The sequence below is a fragment of the Schistocerca serialis genome, chromosome 4, assembly GCF_023864345.2.
Source record: "Schistocerca serialis cubense isolate TAMUIC-IGC-003099 chromosome 4, iqSchSeri2.2, whole genome shotgun sequence".
Classification (NCBI taxonomy): Eukaryota; Metazoa; Arthropoda; class Insecta; order Orthoptera; family Acrididae; genus Schistocerca; species Schistocerca serialis.
In genome coordinates, this window is record NC_064641.1 from 729,581,882 (window position 1) to 729,587,309 (window position 5,428).

Consider the following 5,428-nt stretch of genomic DNA (forward strand, 5'->3'; position numbering starts at 1 on the left):
TGCAGTTTTTCTCTCCTACTGTTCAGCCTGTACATCGACAAGGCCATGACGAAAATGAAAGAGAGGTTCAGGGGTATCTAGCATTCAAGTTGAAAGGAAATCAGTAATAAGATTCTTTGATGACATTGCTATCCTCTGTAAAACTGTGGAAGAATAGTTACAGAACCTATTGAATGAACTGAACAGCCTACTTAGCACGGACTACAGATTGTGAGCAAACCCAAGAATGATGAAAGTACAGAGGAGAAATTAAATTAGCGATACGGAGCAAGGGGAATATGAAAAACGGAGAAGCACGGTCAAAGAGGGCATTCCTCGCTAAAACGAGTCAACTAGTGACCAATATAGGCGTTAATTTGAGGACGTTGATCATGAGAATATGTGTCAGGGACATAGCTTTGTACGCAAGTGAATGATGGGCTGTAGGGAACTGTAAAAGGGAAGAATCGAAGCGTTTGAGATGTGATTTGCAGAGGGATGTTCAAGATGATGCTAAAAAGATTCACGAAGGGCAAAAACTGAGGGAGAAGGCAGACACTGCAATATAACCACCAAGTAATGGAGGATGTATGGTGAACAGGTTATATGAAGCGGTTGACACGGCAGAGAAAACTGCGGCGGCCCAGTCATAAAAAATAGAAATTAACAACTATTTTCAGACAGAAGCAGAGAAGCAGAGTTTTCTCTCTTTTTTTTGATTTTGTACTTTAAGATCGAAGACTGGATCAGTATAGCTCTCTGCGCTACTCTATCGTGTGAGTTTCTTCATGTTCGCATACCTACTATTTCTTACTCCACCAGAACCCTCTTACTGAAGTCGACCCTAGGTCTCTCACCATGCCTACATCTCCCCACCCCTCCCCCCTACCTTTCTCCATCACTTCTCACCATTCTAGAACACTGAATACACCGATGAATGTAAAACGCGTTTTTCTGCATTCCGTTATGATTTCTTACAAGTGAAGCTGTTTCTTACATCCACAGTTTCATGTGAGGATGATAACAATGCGATGACAGGTTGTGCAGTATGACCACTTATTGCTGTCCTGCAATGCGATCAATGAAAAGGCTGACAGCTGCATTACCAAACTTCAAGCCTGCCACATTAAATCGAGGATCCGACCGAATCCAACCAAAAGTCAACATATTCTGTTCAGACAGAAATCTTGCCGACTGCCAACAACAGAACCACCACAAACAACATTCGACTTTGTGGACAAGAAATTACTCCACAACCAAGCGTTAATCATCTCGGAATCTATCTAGATGAATTCCTAAATTGGCATAAAACACACCTGAAAAGATTAGACGAGCTGAAGGCTGACTTAGTTCGTTTCATGGAATACCGAATACGTGGAATGGAATAAACAGTTGTTCTCCTTACAGACAAAATATTTGTACACCGAAATCTGGAATACGGATCTCAAGAATGGATTATGTCATTTAACCAAACGAAAAAATTCTATCTGCTGACCGAAGGATGCTTCGACTAGCTCGAAATCTGTTCTATGACTTTACGAAATATATATGACGGTAGTATCTGTTCCCGAAAGAACAGTTACCGTGGGTGACAATGCAGCTTTGCTAGAAATGAAATGATAATTAAATGGACACCCTAGCTGCAAATAGGCGTTGATGTACTTCATTGGGGACATGTTGAAAATGTGTGCCCCGACCGGTACTCGAACCCGTGATCTCCTGCTTACATGGCAGACGCTCTATCCACCTTTTTTTTTCTCTTTTTTTTTTTTTTTGGCAGACGCTCTGTCCATCTTTTTTTTTGTATCTAATGTCAGGCTTACCACCTTTGCTGACATACATTTTGTTGTACTATCGCGTAAATAGTGTCTACAAAGTCCATATGTTGGCAAATAGTGGCTAATTAGAAAATTAATTAATTAAGGAAACGAATAAAACTGAAAACGCCCAAATGAAAGACATGAAGACATTGCGGATAGTACAAATACAAAAGAAACATGCTCCTGTAGCAATGAAATGAAATTCGTGTCGGGGGCGACACCTGCTCACGACCCGACGTTCGATAGAGCAAGAGAGCCATCTATCGACTCGTTCTCCAGACGTTGGTGTAAGACTAGGTCGTCTTCTCGAAATTAACTAAGGGTCCGTAAGTGTGATCGATGTCTATCTCGGCTTCTTCGTCTATCTCATCTCTCACCCGTCACACCCCATCTGGCCGGCGGGTCGGTAAATGTAAGTCGCAAGTAATTAGCGAAGTCTTGCCTATATTTCTTATGCTGTTGCAGCTTCGTGTGTCCATCCAGGAGAAAATGCCAAAAATCTATTTTGTCCTTTTCCGATTCGTTATACACGTAGCCCACCACCATTCCCCGGACCCATGTCACTGCATTGGTTTTTTGGACCGGGAAATAAGATTCTTGGGGGAAAAAAAAGTGTGTCTGATGAAATTGTGTGAGGGGCGGAGCGTAACAGGAACGCCAATATCTGTTGTGCCAAGTGCCACACTGGAGACGTCCCACTACATGCTAAACGATGTTCATCAGTGTCCACTGTTGCGCAGCCTAAACATAGTGGAGTGTCTGCCAAATGAATCGCGTGCCGCCGTTGATTCGTTGCGAACTTCCTATTTATCACCACATACCATGTTGAGCGTACCGACGTTGGGAGGTAAACGTTCCGTATAACGCGCCAGATCTGTCGCCAGTTCTTGTCTGGGTACTTCTTTTCCAGGGTATTCCTGGGGCACCGGCGCAGTAAAAGTTGGTATACGTCTCGCGTCGTCGGTAGTCGTGTTGTTGGGAAGGAATCTCTGACATAGCTAAGCTCCAAAAAAAAAAAGACTTGAAATGTGACAGCTTCGGTGAAATATGGCCCACATTGACTGGGGGCAGCATTGAAGTGGGCGCTAGTTCATCGGCCAACGCACCCGAGATATTGCGAAATTGACCGCGCCACTGTCAGAAAATCGTACTGACGAATAACGCCCGTGCCTTTTCATATACGTTCACTAGACCAAGTCCACCCTCTCCAGGTGGTAGCGTAAGCGTTGTGTATTGGATCTTAAACAGGTGTCCCACACTCACGTAGGTTCCGAAAGTTGCTTGTATCCGTGATGCCATTGTGCGCGTTAAAGGCAGGACATGCGCTACATGAGTGAGTCTCGGTGCTAGGTATACGTTAACATAGGTCACCCTCTGAATCATATCCAACGCTCTTAATTTCTGTAACAGCACCATTGTCCGCAACAGCTTCAACATGCGTCGGTAGTTATCCGCTTCTGTCCGCTGCACATCCGTGTGGAACGTAATACCTAGGCATTTTATGGTCTTTAACTAAGATGAGCGGGCCTTCCTCCCCCGGTTGTAATCCTCGACCGACATTCATGCAGCGTGATTTTTGTAGATTAAGCACGCTTCCTGCCGCCATCCCGTATCGCTGTATCCATGCCAACGCCGTACGTATTTCTTCGCCTGTCCGTGCCACCAGCATCACATCGTCGGCATAAGCGCGGCAATGAAAGGTCAGTTGTGGCAACGGCACTCCCTCCAACCGTCTTCGGAGACCATATAGACAGGGTTCCAAAGCCATTGCATACAAAAATATCGAAAGGGGGCAACCTTGACGAACTGACCTTGAAATTACAATGTAGTCAGTGCCCCGCCCATTCACCGAGACCTTTGATCGAACGCCGTGTAACAGTCGCATGATTACTAGGATGAAGGCCTGTGGGATTCCCAATCTGCCCATCACCGCATGCAAAAAGGTATGATCCACTCTGTCGAACGCATGATCGAAGTCAATAGCGACGAGTGCCCCACGCACTCGGCATGCCGCTGCTAATGCGATGATATCTCGGTAGTCACCGAGCGCCGTATGTACGTTACTCCATCTGAGCCACCGCGGGCGCAGAGGATTGTGCGTCTGCAGGGACTTATCCCTTGCACGCTCCCCGTGAGATCCACATTCCCAACATGTCCACACCACTACATTCGTAGTGCGCCTAATAAATGTTTGCCCATCATACTCATTACTCGTGGCAGATTAATCTACCAAGTCCCGTACGAGTTCGGGCATAGCGTGTGCTTTTGCACAAGAAGGTCAATGGCCGGGAAGCCATATTTTAACTATATATGACGGTAGTATCTGTTCCCGAAAGAACAGTTACCGTGGATGACCATGCAGCTTTGCTAGAAATGAAATGATAATTAAATGGACACCCTAGCTGCAAATAGGCGTTGATGTACTTCATTGGGGACATGTTGAAAATGTGTGCCCCGGCCGGGACTCGAACCCGGGATCTCTGCTTACATGGCAGACGCTCTATCCATCTGAGCCACCGCGGGCACAGAGGATAGTGCGTCTGCAGGGACTTATCCCTTGCACGCTCCCCGTGAGATCCACATTCCCATGTCCACACAAACATCTATTAGGCGCACTACGAATGTAGTGGTGTGGACATGTTGGGAATGTGGATCTCACGGGGAGCGTGCAAGGGATAAGTCCCTGCAGACGCACTATCCTCTGTGCCCGCGGTGGCTCAGATGGATAGAGCGTCTGCCGTGTAAGCAGAGATCCCGGGTTCGAGTCCCGGTCGGGGCACACATTTTCAACATGTCCCCAATGAAGTACATCAACGCCTATTTGCAGCTAGGGTGTCCATTTAATTATCATTTCACTTTACGAAATACTTAAAACAAAAGCAAAAAAATTCATGTGGATCAAAAGTACAAATCACCATATTCGGACCCAACAGTCTACGTTACAATGGACTTAACAAAATCACTCTTGCAGCAAGATCCTATAACGTTTAATTTTCCAAAATTTCGATATGCATTTCCTCCCTTCATTATTCTCGAAGTAGTATTGAATTCACTACAACAGAGTTCTCTGGAAAACGAAAAAATCAATGAGACTGACAACAGATGAAGAACATCTGCAAGTATTTGAAATGATGTAAAAGCCCAATAAAGAAATAACTTATTCAGCAACAGTACTTCAGTCAATTCCTACAGAAGAAGACAAAATTCTCTAAATATCCGAGATTTTTAAGTTTTCCATCTTGAACAGAATTTTAAAAAAATTGTGATTCTTCAGTTTCTCCTGGCATATTTCTTGCTCGAAGAGTCCAGGGGTGTACTGCCGGTCCATAGTGTCCAACGGGCACATTATTTCGACGATCAGAAATGTCGCCATCGTCAGAGGTGCGCTGTGAACTGAGCCCCTGAGGGCGGACGGCCGTCTTAAATCCCCTCCCCCCGCTAAGCATTCTCTCCGAGGTCCTCCCCCGGGGACGCGCGTCGGCAGTCGCTGAGACGCTGGCGTCGGCGTCGGCGTCGGCATCTGTGGTGGCGTCGACTCGTCCGCCCTGGTCGCCTGTCCGTTTTCTTTGCCGACCGTCTTTTTAATTAGACTCAGTGCTGGTTCCCATACCTTGTCAGGTTATAGCCGC

General features: G+C 45.9%; 2 non-coding genes across 2 annotated transcripts; one reads left to right on the top strand and one right to left on the bottom strand.

The window, feature by feature from the left end:
* Positions 1 to 4,249: 4,249 nt before the first annotated feature.
* Positions 4,250 to 4,323, bottom strand: Trnat-ugu (transfer RNA threonine (anticodon UGU)). Its single transcript has one exon. It is a non-coding gene; the product is annotated as a tRNA-Thr (tRNA).
* Positions 4,324 to 4,504: 181 nt separating this feature from the next.
* Positions 4,505 to 4,578, top strand: Trnat-ugu (transfer RNA threonine (anticodon UGU)). Its single transcript has one exon. It is a non-coding gene; the product is annotated as a tRNA-Thr (tRNA).
* The last annotated feature ends 850 nt before the right edge of the window (positions 4,579 to 5,428 follow it).